Source organism: Mobula birostris, chromosome 11, assembly GCF_030028105.1.
Source record: "Mobula birostris isolate sMobBir1 chromosome 11, sMobBir1.hap1, whole genome shotgun sequence".
NCBI lineage: Eukaryota > Metazoa > Chordata > Chondrichthyes > Myliobatiformes > Myliobatidae > Mobula > Mobula birostris.
This window is the reverse complement of record NC_092380.1, coordinates 22,412,489-22,426,463: the sequence shown is the minus strand read 5'-3', so window position 1 is coordinate 22,426,463 and position 13,975 is coordinate 22,412,489. Positions and strand designations below refer to the sequence as shown.

The 13,975-nt window shown below is 46.4% G+C and overlaps 1 long non-coding RNA gene and 1 other non-coding gene across 2 annotated transcripts; both read right to left on the bottom strand.

Moving 5' to 3' along the window:
* Nucleotides 1–9,000: 9,000 nt before the first annotated feature.
* LOC140205436 (uncharacterized) lies at nt 9,001–11,800 on the bottom strand. Its single transcript, XR_011887843.1, has 2 exons — nt 11,452–11,800; nt 9,001–10,461 (listed from the first exon to the last, which is right to left on the bottom strand). It is a non-coding gene; the product is annotated as an uncharacterized lncRNA (long non-coding RNA).
* LOC140205645 (small nucleolar RNA SNORD88) lies at nt 11,285–11,377 on the bottom strand. The gene has a single exon (XR_011887913.1). It is a non-coding gene; the product is annotated as a small nucleolar RNA SNORD88 (small nucleolar RNA).
* Nucleotides 11,801–13,975: the final 2,175 nt, after the last annotated feature.

The following is a 13,975-nucleotide window of genomic DNA, read 5'->3' as shown; positions in this document are numbered from 1 at the left end:
GGCTGGTGAGGTGGTAGGTGAGGACAAGAGGAACCCTATCCCTGGTAGGGTGACAGGAGGATGGGGTGAGGGCAGACATGCACAAAATGGAAGAGATGACATTGAGGGAAGCATTGATGGTGGAAGAAGGATCTCTTTTTGCACTATTTATCTTTCATATATTCTTATCGTATTTTATAGTAACTTTTATGTTTTCACAAATTTGTGTTTTCCCATCATAAATTTCACAACACCTGCCAGTAATAATAAACCTGATTCAATTTCAAGTTCCTGGGTGTCAAGATCTCTGAGGACCTAACCTGGACACAACATATCGATGCAGTTATAAAGAAGGCAAGACATCAGCTATATTTCATTAAGGGTTTGAGGAGATTTGGTTTGTCACCTAAAACACTTGAAAACGTGTATCATAGAGAGCATTCTGACAGGCTGCATAACTGTCTGGTACTTGGGGGGGGGAGGGGCTACTGCACAGGACTGAAAGCTACAGAAAGTTGTAAAATTAGTCAGATCCATCATGGGTACTAGCCTCTGTAGCACCCAAGACATCTTCAAGGAGCAGTGCTTCAGAAGGGCGGCGTCCATCATTAAGGACATGCCCTCTTCTCATTATTACAGTCAGGAAGGAGGTACAGAAGCCTGAAGGCACACACTCAGCGATTCGGGAACAGTTTCTTCCCCTCTGCCATCCGATTCCTAAATGGACATTGAACCCACAAACACTACCTCTTTTTTTTAAAATTATTTCTGTTTTTGCATTGTTTTTAATGTAACTATTTAATATACACTGACTATAATTGATTTATTTTTTTTTATAGTTATCACATATTGCATTGTACTGATGCCACTAAGTTAACAAATTTCACAACATATGCCGGTGATACTAAACCACTTCAGAGATTTATTACCTTGACTTGGATGAACTGAAGTTTGTCATTTTGCAGTGGCGGTACAGACCAAAGACATCAAGTAAGAATAAATTACAACAATATATAAAATAGTGAAGATAATAAGGAGGAATTGTTATGACAGAGGAGATTGCAGATACTGGAACAACATACAAAGGGCTGAAGGACTCAGTGAGTCAGGCAGCATCTGTGGAGGGAAATGCTCTTCACTCACATGCTGAATCTCCTTAAACCATTGAGAAAGTAGAAAATTATAAGCGCAAAAGATTATGCAGAAGCTGGAGATCTTGAGCTACACACACACACACACAAAATGCTGGAGGAATTCAACATTGGGAAGCATCTGTGCAGCTTTCTCCAACTTCTACTAATTCCTCACTCTCCCTCCTCCTCTCGTTTTCTATTCCTCATTCTGGTTACCCTCTCATTCCTTCTCTTCTCCTCACCTGTGGTTCCCCCTCCTCCCTCCCTCCCTTTCTTCCATGGTTCACTGCCTTCTTCAGCTCTTTCCATCTTCACCTCCCCCTCCCCTCACCTGGTCCCACCTCTCACCTCCTTCACCTTCTTATTCGAGCTTCTTTCTCCTTCCTTCTCAGTCCTCCATGAAGGGTCACACATCCCAAAACAGCATCGTGCTAACTGCTGCACTACCGTGGCTATGCTGATAGTTTTGTTAATCTACCACATTCAAGGATTTTGTCCACCGAGCACTTTGTATTAGGATTCCTTTTAAAATTACGTGATCTTTCCTGTTGTCTTATCTCACTAATGACTGTTGTTTCCCCATAACCATTCCCAATTCTTTTCATACATATTCCCTTCTACAAAGTTTCCCTGTTCGTCTCACTTCAGAACGTATTTCAAACCTGTTATATGGGTGGCACCTTCTGGTTCCATGACAGATCGTTGACCTAAAACATGAACTCTTAATCTCTTTCCACAGATTGCTTGACACAGAACACCACAGCAAAGGACCTTTTAACCTACTTTAAGATCTACCTAACCCTTCCCTTCCACCTAGCCCTCCATTTTTCCTTCAGCCATACGCTGATCTAAGAGTCTCTTAAAATGTTCATCTTGTATCCACATCTACCACCACTCCTGTCAGCGTGTTCTACACTTGGCCTTTAAAAACCCTCTTACAACTCACCCACCCCCTACTGTCCTCCAATCACCTTAAGATTAGCCATTTCAACCCTGGGAGAAAGACGGTGGCTGTCCATTCTATCTACATCTCTTAACATCTTGTACACCTCTATCAAGTCACCTCTCATCCTCCTTCGCTCCAAAGAAAAGCCCTAGTTCACTCAACCTTTCCTCATAAGACATGCTCTCTAATCCAGGCAGCATCCTGATAAATCTCCTCTGCACCCTCTCTAAAGTTTCCATGTTTTCCTATAATGAGGTGACCAGAACCGAACTCCAAGTGTGGTCTAATCAGTGTTTTATAGAGTGGCAACATTATCTTGAGGCACTGGAACTCAATCCCCCAACTAATGAAGGCCAACACACTATATTCTTAACCACGCTATCAACTTGTGTTGCAACTTTGAGGGATTTATGGCTGTGGATCCCAAAAACCCTGTTTCCCTCCACACTGCTAAGAATCCTGCCATCAACCCTGTCAGTCAGTTCAGAGGGTGCCGTCCCAAATCCGGGGTTGGTGGCTATGCACCTCCATCTTCTTCGATCTTGCGACAGCACCGAGTACAGCCTCTCCTCCAGTTTGTTCTCGCTGGCCGCCTTGGCACCGCCCACCGCCGCCCCCACCGAACTCGAGCCCGAGGCCGTGTCGGCCTCCAGCCGCGGCCACTTCTTCGAGCTCGGCCCTTCCTTAGGCAGAGGCCTTGGGCAGGTCCAGGCACACGGTGCAGCACCCGAGTTCATCATGTCTCTTCTAACTAGGGGCATAGCATACGATTCGTAGATACTTGGTGAGGCTTTAATCTCTTCCACGGAAGACGGCCGTTGGCTCACAAGAAGCTCATCCGCCCTTTGTCAGGTCTTGCTTTTTATTTCAGTCCTGCTGGGTGTCCTCACACCCTCCTCAACAGACTAAGTCCAGTGGGGGAGCCGGCCCAAGTCGCCGACCACTCGACCATGGCTCTCAGCCGAGCACCGGGCACCCGCCCCCTGCCGAATCCATCAACCCTGTACTCTACCTTCAAATTTGACCTTCCAAGGGAATCACTTCATTTTTATAAACTGTACTCCGTCTGCCACTTCTTGGCCCAGCTCTGCATGCTGTCAATGCCCCATATTAACCTACAACAACCTTCTACACAATCAACAGAAGCAACTTTTGTATCAGCTGCAAACATACAAGCCCTAATTTTGAACACTTTGCAGTTTTCTGTCCATCTCGTCAAATAACACATCGTACTAGAGACATGAGAGGCTGCAGGTGCTGAAATCCGACCAACACACACAATGCTGGAGCAACTCAGCAGGCCAGGCAGGTCAGGCAGCATCTGTAGAAGGAAATGGACAGTCAATGTTTCAGGTCGAGACCTTTCATCCAGATTCCAAGATAGAGGGGGGATAAGGAGTATAAAGAGGTGGAGGAAAGGAATTACAAACAAGGGAAAATCTGCAGATGCTGGAAATCTGAGCAACACACACAAAATGCTGGAGGAACACAACAGGCCAGGCAGCATCTATGGAAAAGAAGTATAATCGATGTTTCGGGCTGAAACCCTTCGGCAGGACTGGAGAAAAATCGCTAAGCAGTAGACTTAAAAGGTAGGGGGAGGGGAGAGAGAAACACAAGGTGATAGGTGAAGCTTGGAAGGGAGGGAAGATGAAGAGCTGGGAGGGTGATTGGTGAAAGAGATACAGGGCTGGAGAAGGGGGAGTCTGATAGAAGAGGACAGAAGGCCATGGAAGAAAGGGCGGGGGAGGAGCACCAGAGGGAGGCAATGGGTGGGAAAGGAGATAAAGTGAGAGAGGGAAAAGGGGATGGAGAATGGTGAGGGGGAGGGGGGCATTACCAGAAATTTAAGTAATCAGTATTCATGCCATCAGGTTGGAGGCAACCCAGACGGAATATAAGGTGATGTTCCTCCAACCTGAGTGTGGCCTCATCGCAACAGGAGTAAATCTACTCCTCAGCTCTTTTTCTCCAGCTGAAGGGTTTCGGCCTGAAACATTGACTATTTTTTTTCCATAGACGTTGCCTGGCCTGCTGAGTTCCTCCAGCATTTTGTGTGTTTGGGAGGAAAGGAGCTGGCAGGTGATGGGTAGATCCAGGTGGGGAGGGATGATAGGCAGATAGAAGGGGAGAGTGGGATTTGCAATAGGTGGGCTGACAAATGGTGTTGAATGGACAGGAAGTTGGAGCTGTGGGCAGATGAGACCCAGTGCACCATGAAGACTGTGTGGATGATGGGTGGATAGAGCTGCTGTAACAATTGTCAAGAATGTCTGTTGGGCCTCAAAGAGGATGGAGATATTTTAGATACGGAAGTGACTCATAAACATCTTATTCACATGACGTGTGCTCTTATAGCAAGGTCAGCAGTTTGTTTTCTGTGCAGTAATTCACCAGATGTAAAGGTCACTGGCAAGATGCCAGTTTATTGTGAGTTCCTAATAGCCGGTTAAGAGACAAACACATTGAAGGACCACTCACTGTGATTTGAAACTGGCTACTTCTGCCTCTCACTCATGTGATGTTGGCTCTGTTTTCCCCTCTCTGCTGGCCAATGTGCATCAGAGGAAACTCCAGGAATCATAAGAAAATTGGGTTACGTTCATAAAGCGGTCAAACACAGCGTCATACAAACTGCAAAGGCCAATGGGGGAAATGAACCAATGGAGAAATGGAGGTGGCTTAGAGCCTTCTCAAGAAATAGGGCAGTCATTAGATCAGGAAAGTAGTTAAAATTGCAAGGCCTAGCTTGCTGGAACGGAGATGAGATTCAAAATTGCTCATTTGTCATTCCTGAGTACGGGAGCATAAAGAACAAAATGATTGTTACTCTAGATTTGGAGCAGAAAAAAATACAAGCATAAAGAATACACAATATAAAAGCAATCCTATAAAACAATGTACAAGTAACCTATATACATGGAGTGTATGTACATGAAGTGAAGCTGGGTGATATGTTTGCAGTGGTACTGGAGTGGGTTGGATTGATGGGTGGAGGTGTTGATCACCATGATGGCTTGAGGAAAGCAATTGGCTTTTGAGTCTAGTCATCTTGGCATGGATGCTGCTGGGAGTGAGACCAACAGTCCATGAGCAGGGTGGGTGAGATCCTTCATGATATTGCAGGCCTTTTTTTCCAGCGCCTTTCTGTATATGTCCTTGATGGCAGGTTGGCTGGGGTCAGTGAGGCATTGGGCAATTTTAATTCCCTCAGACATATGAGAAAATCTGCAGATACTGGAAATCCAAAGGAACACACACACACAATGCTGGGAGAACTCAGCAGGCCAGGCAATCTATGGAAAAAAGTACAGTCCACATTTCAGGTCAAGGCCCTTCATCAGGACTGGTAAGAAAGAGAAGTCTGAGTAAGAAGGTAGGGGGAGGGAAGGAAGTAGTACGAGGTGGTAGGTGAAACTGGGAGACAGGAAGGGGGTGAAGACCTGAGAAGTTGATTGGTGAGAGAGATAAAGGGCTGAAGGGGGGGGGGGAGGAGGAGAATCTGATGGGAGAGGACAGAAAACCATGTAAGAAAGGGAAGTGGAGGAGAACAAGAGGGAGGTGATGAGCAGGTGAGCAGATAGGGAGAGAAGGGAGGAATGGGAATGGTGAAGGTGGGGGAGGAGATGTGTTACCGCAAGTTTAAGAAATTGATGTTTATGCCTTCAGGTCGGAGGATACCCAGATGGAATAATAATAGTGTTGCTCCTCCAACCTGTGGCCTCATGATGGTGGTAGAGAAGGATATGGACTAACATGTCAGAATGGGTAGCCACAGGAGATCCCACTTTTTGTTGCAGAGTGAAGGGGTCTCCCAGTCTACATAGGGCCTCACTGATATACAAGCCACACCGGATACAGTAGATGACCCCAACAGACTCATAGATGAAGCGTCACCTCACCAGGAAGGATGGTTTGGGGCCCTGAATGGTAGCAAGGGGGATGTTGGGGCAGGTGTGGCACTTGTTCCACTTGCAAGAATAAAGGGCTGGGTAGGTCAGTGGGGATGGATCTGTCTGGTTGGCGGGGGGGGGGGAAGAGGAGGAGGAGAGAAAGGAGGGAAAGATGTGTTTGGTGGTGGGAACCCATTGTTGGCAGAAGTTACAGAGAATTATGTACTGGGCATAAAGACTGGTGGGATGGTAGATGAGGACAAGAGGAACACTATCCCTGGTGTGGTGGTGGAGGGAGGATGGGGTGATGCAGACATGTGCAAGATGGAAGAGGTGGGTAAGGACAGTGTTATGGTGGAGGAAGGGAGGACCCTTTCTTTGAAGGACATCTCAGTTGTTCTGGAATTAAAAGCCTCATTCCTGAGAGCAGATGCAGCATAGGTAGAGAAACTGAGAGGGGGGGGCTGTATTTTTACAAGAGACAAGGTGGAAAGAAATATAGTCCAAATAGCTGTGAGAATCAGTGTTTTTATAAAAGATATCAGGAGACTGACTCCAGAAATGGCTAGATTGAGAAAGGGGAGGGGGTGTCAGAAATGGACCAGGTAAATTTGAGGGCAGCGTGGAAGTTGGAGGTAAAGTCAAGTCAAAAGCTCAGTGGGTGCAGAAAGCAGCACCGATGCAGTTGTTGGTGTAGAGTCAGAAGAGTTGGGGAGTGATGGCAGTTTAGGCTTGGAACATCAGCTATTCCACATAGCCGACAAAAAGGCAAGCATAGATGGCACCAATGCAAGTGCCCATGACACCTTGGGTTTGAAGGAAGTGGGATGAGCCAAAGGAGAAATTGTTGAGGGTGAGGGCCAATTCCACTAGACAAAGGAAAGTGGTGGAGGGCAACTGGTTAGGTCTGTTGTCCAGAAAGAAGCGGAGAGCTTTAAGGCCCTCCTGATGGGGGATGGAGGTGTACAGCGATTGAATATCCATAGTGAAAATGAGACAACTGAGGACTAAGGAACTTGGTCATTGAAAAGGCCAAGAGCATTCAGGATCAAGATTAGCAGTTTTATCCATTTAGAGGCCTCCTTTTGTAGGAAAAGTAGGCGGCTACTTTTCAACTTGCATTTAGGCTTGTTGGCTGGAAGGACCTGTAACCGTAATAAATATAAAATTAAATTTGCTTCAACTGCAGGGGAGATGAACAGCGCAGTCACCAGAGAGCACCCACTTGCAAGGAGAATGGGAAATTCAATTCCCATTTATGAGGAAACTAGACCACTCCTGCAGAAATAATCACTCTCCAGAGTTACTGAAATTCCACAAGTGTTCCTAAAGCAACATAGGTAACTTCACTCACCTTAATGCTGATGTGACTCCACAACCTATGCACTCAGTTTTTTGGTATTAATGTTTGTACAATCTGAATATTGGTTGTCAGTCTTGGTTTATGTGTGTATTCCACCCCCTCCCACAAATTCTGTATTTTTTATTTCTCGTAGATACCTACAAGATGAATCTCCAGGTACGATGTGGTGACATACACAGTAAGTTAACTTCGAAATTTGAAGAAATTGTGAAATCTGCATGTAACTAGAAAAATGAATATATGGTGACATGTTCTAAGTATATTATTGAAGTACATGACTGGAAGTTGCAATTTTTTTGTGGGGGGAGGTCACTCAAAGTGCTCCCCAGTGCACTCTGACAGGGAGGGACTGAGTAAACTCACAAACAAGAGAAAAATCTGCAAATGCTGGAAATCCAAGTAACACAAGATGCTAAAGGAGGTCAGGTAACAGCAATGAAAGAGCAGTCGATGTTTCAGGCAGGGATCCTTCATCAGGACTGATTAAACATGTTCACTAGTTGATTCTGGAGATGAGGGGATTAGACTGAGGAGAGATCAAGTCACCAGGGACTGTACTCACTGGAATTCATAAAAATGACATCTTATAAAATTATAAATGGATAGGTAAGATAGAGGCAGCAAAGTTGTTTCCACTGGTAGGTGAGACTAGAACGTGGCCTCAAAATTTGGGGGAGATTTAGTATGGAGATGAGGAGGAACTACTTTTCCCCAAGTGGTGAAACTGTGGAATCCTGCCCAATGAAGCAGTGGAGGCTACCTCAGTAAATATTTCTAGGACAAGGTTGGATAGATTTTTGCATAGTAGGGGGAATTAATGGTTATGGGGAAAAGGCAGGTAGGCAGAGACGGGTACATAGCCAAATGGCCTTCTACTGCTCCCATTTCTATGTTCACAAGGTACACCCACTGTATGAGATTGCATGTGTTAACCCAAACTGAGCTGTGATTTAAGAGGGTGACTGCACCTCATGAGTCATCCAGATTCAAGGTTCAGTGTATTCCTCCAAGACACTATTTACCACAATCCTGTACAAACAGCAGATTCCTATAGAAGTCAGTATGAGGTAGAAGTAACCAAGATGGATGTCTAGTCCTGGAATCTTCCATCCAGTTGGAGCACTTGAGGATGCCTTCCAACATGGCACCAGTTTACCATATTGATCTCTGCAACATGGAGTGTTGCACAAAATCAAAGGCATACAAGCAGATAGTGGACTGTATTTACCCCCAGAGCAGGAATGACCAACACCAAGGGATACTTTTAAAGGTGTCTGGAGGAAAGCAGAGGTCAGAGGTAGCAGTGACCCCCCCCCCCCCCCAGTGTTAAGTGCATGGAAATGTACAGGTGTCGATTTTAACTGACTTAGGAGAAAAGTTAGAATGATCTTGGGGGACCCCTGAGAGCACAGGGGACAATTTTAATTCTCCCCCACACAAAGGGTGAATTAGCTGCCAGAGGTGGTAAACTATTACAACACTAAGTAACAATTGGACAGGAACTTGGATAGGAAGTGAAGGATCTGAGCTGAACATGGATAATTGGATCAGTCAGCATGAAATAAGGGGTTTGTAACAGCCCAGTTGTGTTTCCAACCCATTAGTGCACTGCCAAACCTACCACTACACCTTCTGATAGACCCAGTTCACTGATGGTTACAGCGCAAGAAAAACAAAGACCAAATATATTTTTAAATAGTTTATTGAAATACAGTAAGATACTCAAAAGGCACTTGATCTGAGAATAGCTCTTCAATGCAAAACCATCCTTTAGGGTCACTCAAGAGGAAACTGCCAGAGGCAATTCCATGCATAAAATCCTGTAACAGCCCATTGCACAGCAGCAAGGACCCTCCACTTGGAGGAAAAGTAACCCCAGTAGAGATCTGTACTGCTACACATTCTGACCCAGAACCAGCACATCGCAATCCAAACTCTAGCCCGAGATTCCAGGTCAGCAGTCAATGACTGACTGCTTCCCTTGCTGGACAGCAGGGGAAGGGGCAGGGTCACTCTCAGGGACAGATCACCTACACCAATCCCCTCGATTCTAAGCTATCATCCAGATCACCCCCCCCACCCCCGTTACCAATCACAGTTTGGAAGATTGGTGTAAAAAGCTCAATGTCAGGTCAGCCATCAATTTCCCGGCAAAATAGTGTAGCAGTTAACGTTAATATTACAGCTCCAGACACCTGGGTTCAATTCAACTGTTGCCAGTGTAAGGAGTTTGTACATTCTACCCATGACTGTACATTTGCTCCTGCATTCCAATTCCAAAGGCTACAGGCTCATAGGCCACATGGGTAGCATGGCTCTTTGGGTCACAAGAGCTTACAACCATGCTGAATCTCCAATACTGGACAAACACCCCCGATAGACTGAGGCAACGTATTTTTATTCTTTTCTTACTTCTCTAATAGTAACTGTGACACTGCAATTTCCTTTGGGATCTATCTACCTACAACTTGCAAAATTACAGTTTATAATCTGCTCGCCAGATAAATGTGCAACATTAAAAGCCACACATTCAAATGGTCATCAGTAATAATAAAAATGAGACTTGTTGTCAATAACCAATAATCTGAAGATGTGCTGGGGGGCAGTACATGCTCATTAACTCACTAATCCTACCTTGTGGGCCTTTTGGAATGGTGGGGGGGGGGAGAGAGAAGAACTGGAGAACCCAAAGGAAGCCTGTGCAGCCACAGAAAACACACTCTTTGCAGATAGTGGCAGGAATCAAAGTCCAGTGATTGCTGGTGCTGTAAAGCCATTGCACAAATTGCTAACACCACTGCCAATTGCGGCCTAGAACCTGTCCTGTCTTCACTGCTGTCAGTATTAAGCACAACTTCTCACTCATTAGCTCCAGTACCCAATGCAACTAAAACTCAGATTGATGCAGCCCCAGCCGCTGTGACATGGCAGAGCAGAGACAAAAGAGCAAATCATCTTCTAGACCACTCTGCAGGATGGTAGCCATTTGATTGTGTCATCTCAGGTCCAGCTGAGAACTTTTCCCAAGAGTAGTAGTGGTGGTGGGGGGTGGGAAGAGAGGGAGTGTAGTGGTGAAATCGGTAGCAAGTGAACTTACAGCCAGATCACAGCCACCCAGTTCCCAATTCAGGATTTCCTCCTTTCAATCTACAAGAAATGAAAAATAAATCAGGTTAGTTATTGTGCAGTAATCTCTTAACTACGTTAACCTCCCAGTTAACAGACCAAATACTGTGCAGCTTATTCCAAGCCACCCCAACAATGCATTATGAAATGGAAAAAACCAATGGAGAACAAGAGCGAAGTGCTGGAGGAACCCTGGTCAGACAGCCTCCATGGAGAATAAACAGTCAATACTTTGGGCACAACCCTTTCAGGTCCTGTTTATTCCCAAACCCACCCCCCCCCCCCAAATCCATACAGGCTGCCTGATCCAAATTCCTCCAGCACTTTGCTCATGATCTCCTTAGTCTGTGTGTGCTTCCTCATTTCATAATGAATTATTGGGATGGCTTGGACTATGTTGGGGTCAGCCCTCACAAGTCTGAGGCCAACATAGAATGCCCAACACTTAACCTAACCCATAGGGTGACTGGTACATGGGAGGAAACTGGAGCTGTAAACAACGTTACCCTAACCAGTGCACTGTGCAACCACACTTCCACTTCACCCTTTAGTTCATGCTTAAACCACAACCGAAGTAAAAGTGAGTAAAAACAAATTAAACGTGCATTTAATTAATTGTATTTGCTGTTTGTTATCTCTGCACTCTGGTTTATCACCCTAATTAGGCAATCATATATATTAAACAATTATTAGACAGTTGTGCAGACACATTTATACACAAATAATCGTCTACAAGTGATCTCAGGGTTCCATATGTACTTAATAAAACTTACTTTGAACTTTATCGGGTGCAGAGTGCACCAATCAACGTTAGAAAGCAAGAAGAAAGCAGAGCTCCTGCCAGTCCTCACTCAGGCACCCAGCATGTCAAAGTCACTGAGTGGCACGTGTGTCGCTCATATATACTCGGAGCCCAGTGCTAGCATCACGGTGAAGACCGGCCTTGGAGCCGAGACATCCCCCCCCCCCCCCCACCCCGGTCACTGTACCGATCCCCATGTCCGCACTTACCGGGAATACAGGCCGCTCTTACCACGGTTCCCACACGTGGTCCGGCCCGCAGGCCGAGCGGCGTCTCCAGCCCGCCGCGGGGTCAGGAATCCGCCGGTCCCGCAACGTCGTGTCTGTAGCCATTTCGGCCCATCCTGTCCGCGCCCAGCTCACGCAGCTAACGCATCCCCCAGCAAAATAACTCGGCCGACCTACCCCCTCGCTCACACACATACTGGGGCAGGAGTAAGAGGAGCTTACAACGACCACCCTACACCCACCACTCCATACACCCAGGGACTCACGGGCAGCCTCCATTCACCTCCTCAGGCCTGGACTATAGCTCAGCATTCTCCCCCGCCCCCCCTGGCTCTCCTTCACACCCCTCTCCGCCCGAGAATGTAGCCTTCCCCCCCAGTTCAACCTGTCCCATCCTATTCTCCGGACCTGCAGATCGCCCCTAAGCTCTGAATCCTACCTTCGCTCCCCCTACCCCCAGTTATGGACTCCCTCTTCCCTGCCTCCTCCTTCAACGCCCCAACCCTTTACTTTCTACCATATCGCCCCATTCTCCTGGTTTCCCACTCCCTCCGCCCTGCTCCTGCTCCCCCTCCCCAGCACCTCCCAGCTCCAGCGCGCCAGACAATGAGGCCGGCGCCGCTCACCGCGCACGCTTTTATAGACCGGTTCCCCAGGCCCCCATCCAGGCACAAGGAATCCCGCCTGCGTTTATCATCGCCGCACTTTCATATTTTAAAAACCTTGTACCGCTAAGTGTGATTTATTCAGCCAATTTATTAGAAATAGATTTAAAAAAAAATAACCGGCATTGCTAAGATTTTAAGGCAGGTTGTTGGTCAGACACGTCATTCATGAAGATGTCAATCAACGCCGGTCTTAAAGTGACAGTCTCCCCAGCCGCCCTGTGCCTGTCCTTGTCCTAAACTTCTTTCACAGGACAGTCACCCAAAATAAATCCTCCTTCGCACATGAGGTCACGAGAGAGAGAAAAAGCAAGGTCTGTGTTTTCATATTTTCTCCTGGTACAGAAGTAGGCCGTTTGGCCCATCTATGCAGCCTATTCTCTCCCACATGCTGTCAAGCCCCCCCCCCCACTTACTTTCTACCTTTCAGACACCTTCGGGGTGGCATAATGCTATCACAGCAGTGTCAGCTCAGGCTCAATCCCCACCGCTCTCTGTAAGGAGTTTGTACGTTCTCCTCATGACCACGCGACATTCCTCTGGGTGCTCCAACTTCCTCCTACTCTCCAAAGGCACACAGTTCAGTAAGTTGTGGGCATGCGACATTGACACCAGAAGTGTGGTGACACCTGCGGGCTTCCCCCAGGACATCCTCGGACCGTGTAGGTCATTGACGCAAATGACGCATTTCACTGTGTCCATATGATAAATAAAGCTAATCTTTAATTTACAGAAGGCAGCTAACCATTCTCTTTCCTCCCCCTCTCGTCGGGCAGAAGATAAAAAAACCTTAGATTGAGTACCACCAGGCTCAAGGACAGCTCCTATCCCACTGCTCTCAGACTCCAGAACGGACATCTCATATTGCTATAGATGAACTCTTCATCTCCCAATCTACCTCATTGTGGTCCTTGCACTCTTCCTGTGTTTCTGCACTGCACTTTCTCTGTAAGTGCTGTTATCCTTTCGAACATATAAGATAGATACTTTTTTGATCCCAAAGGAAATTACAGTGTCACAGTAGCATTCCAAGTGCACAGGTACATAAATATTAGAAGAGAAGTAAGAAAGAATTAAAAATGTTACCTCAAACAGTCTAACAGGAAGGAGTCATCACTTCTCCGGCTATAGGTTGACTCATTACAGAGTCCAATGGCCGAGGGTAAGAATGACATCATATAACACTCCTTGGATGTCTTAGTCTATTACTAAAATGCTCCTCTTTTCAGCCAAGGTGGCATGCAGAAGGTGAGAAACGTTGTCCAGAATTGCCAGGATTTTCCGTAGGGTCCTTTATTCTACCACAGCCTCCAGTGTGTCCAGTTTGACTCCTATAACAGAGCCAGCCTTTCTAATCAGTTTATTGAGCCTGTTGGCATCACCTGTGTCGATGCCATTGCCCCAGCGCACCACTGCATAGAAGATTGTACTGGCGACAACAGACTGGTAAAACATGCGATGAACATAATTCCATAAGAGATAGGAGCAGAATTTGGCCCATCAAATTTGCTCTGCCATTCCATCATTACTGATTCATTATTCCTCTCAACCCCATTCTCCTGCCTTCTCCCCTTACTAATCAAGAACCTATCAAACTCTGCTTTAAATATAGAATGACTTGACCTCCCTCCTTGGAGGGAGGAGAAGATGACAACGTGATGCAGTGCGCGCAGCTCTCCGGTGAAATGAAATCGTATTTGTAAGTAGGATGCTGTGCACAATTCTGATTTGATGGAGACAGACGTGAGACGGCACAGAGGAACATCTGGAGAAATTTCTGAAATGCCTGGTTCGCTGCTGCTGCTACTGTGTGATCGAGAATCTCCGGAGGAAAGGTCCCA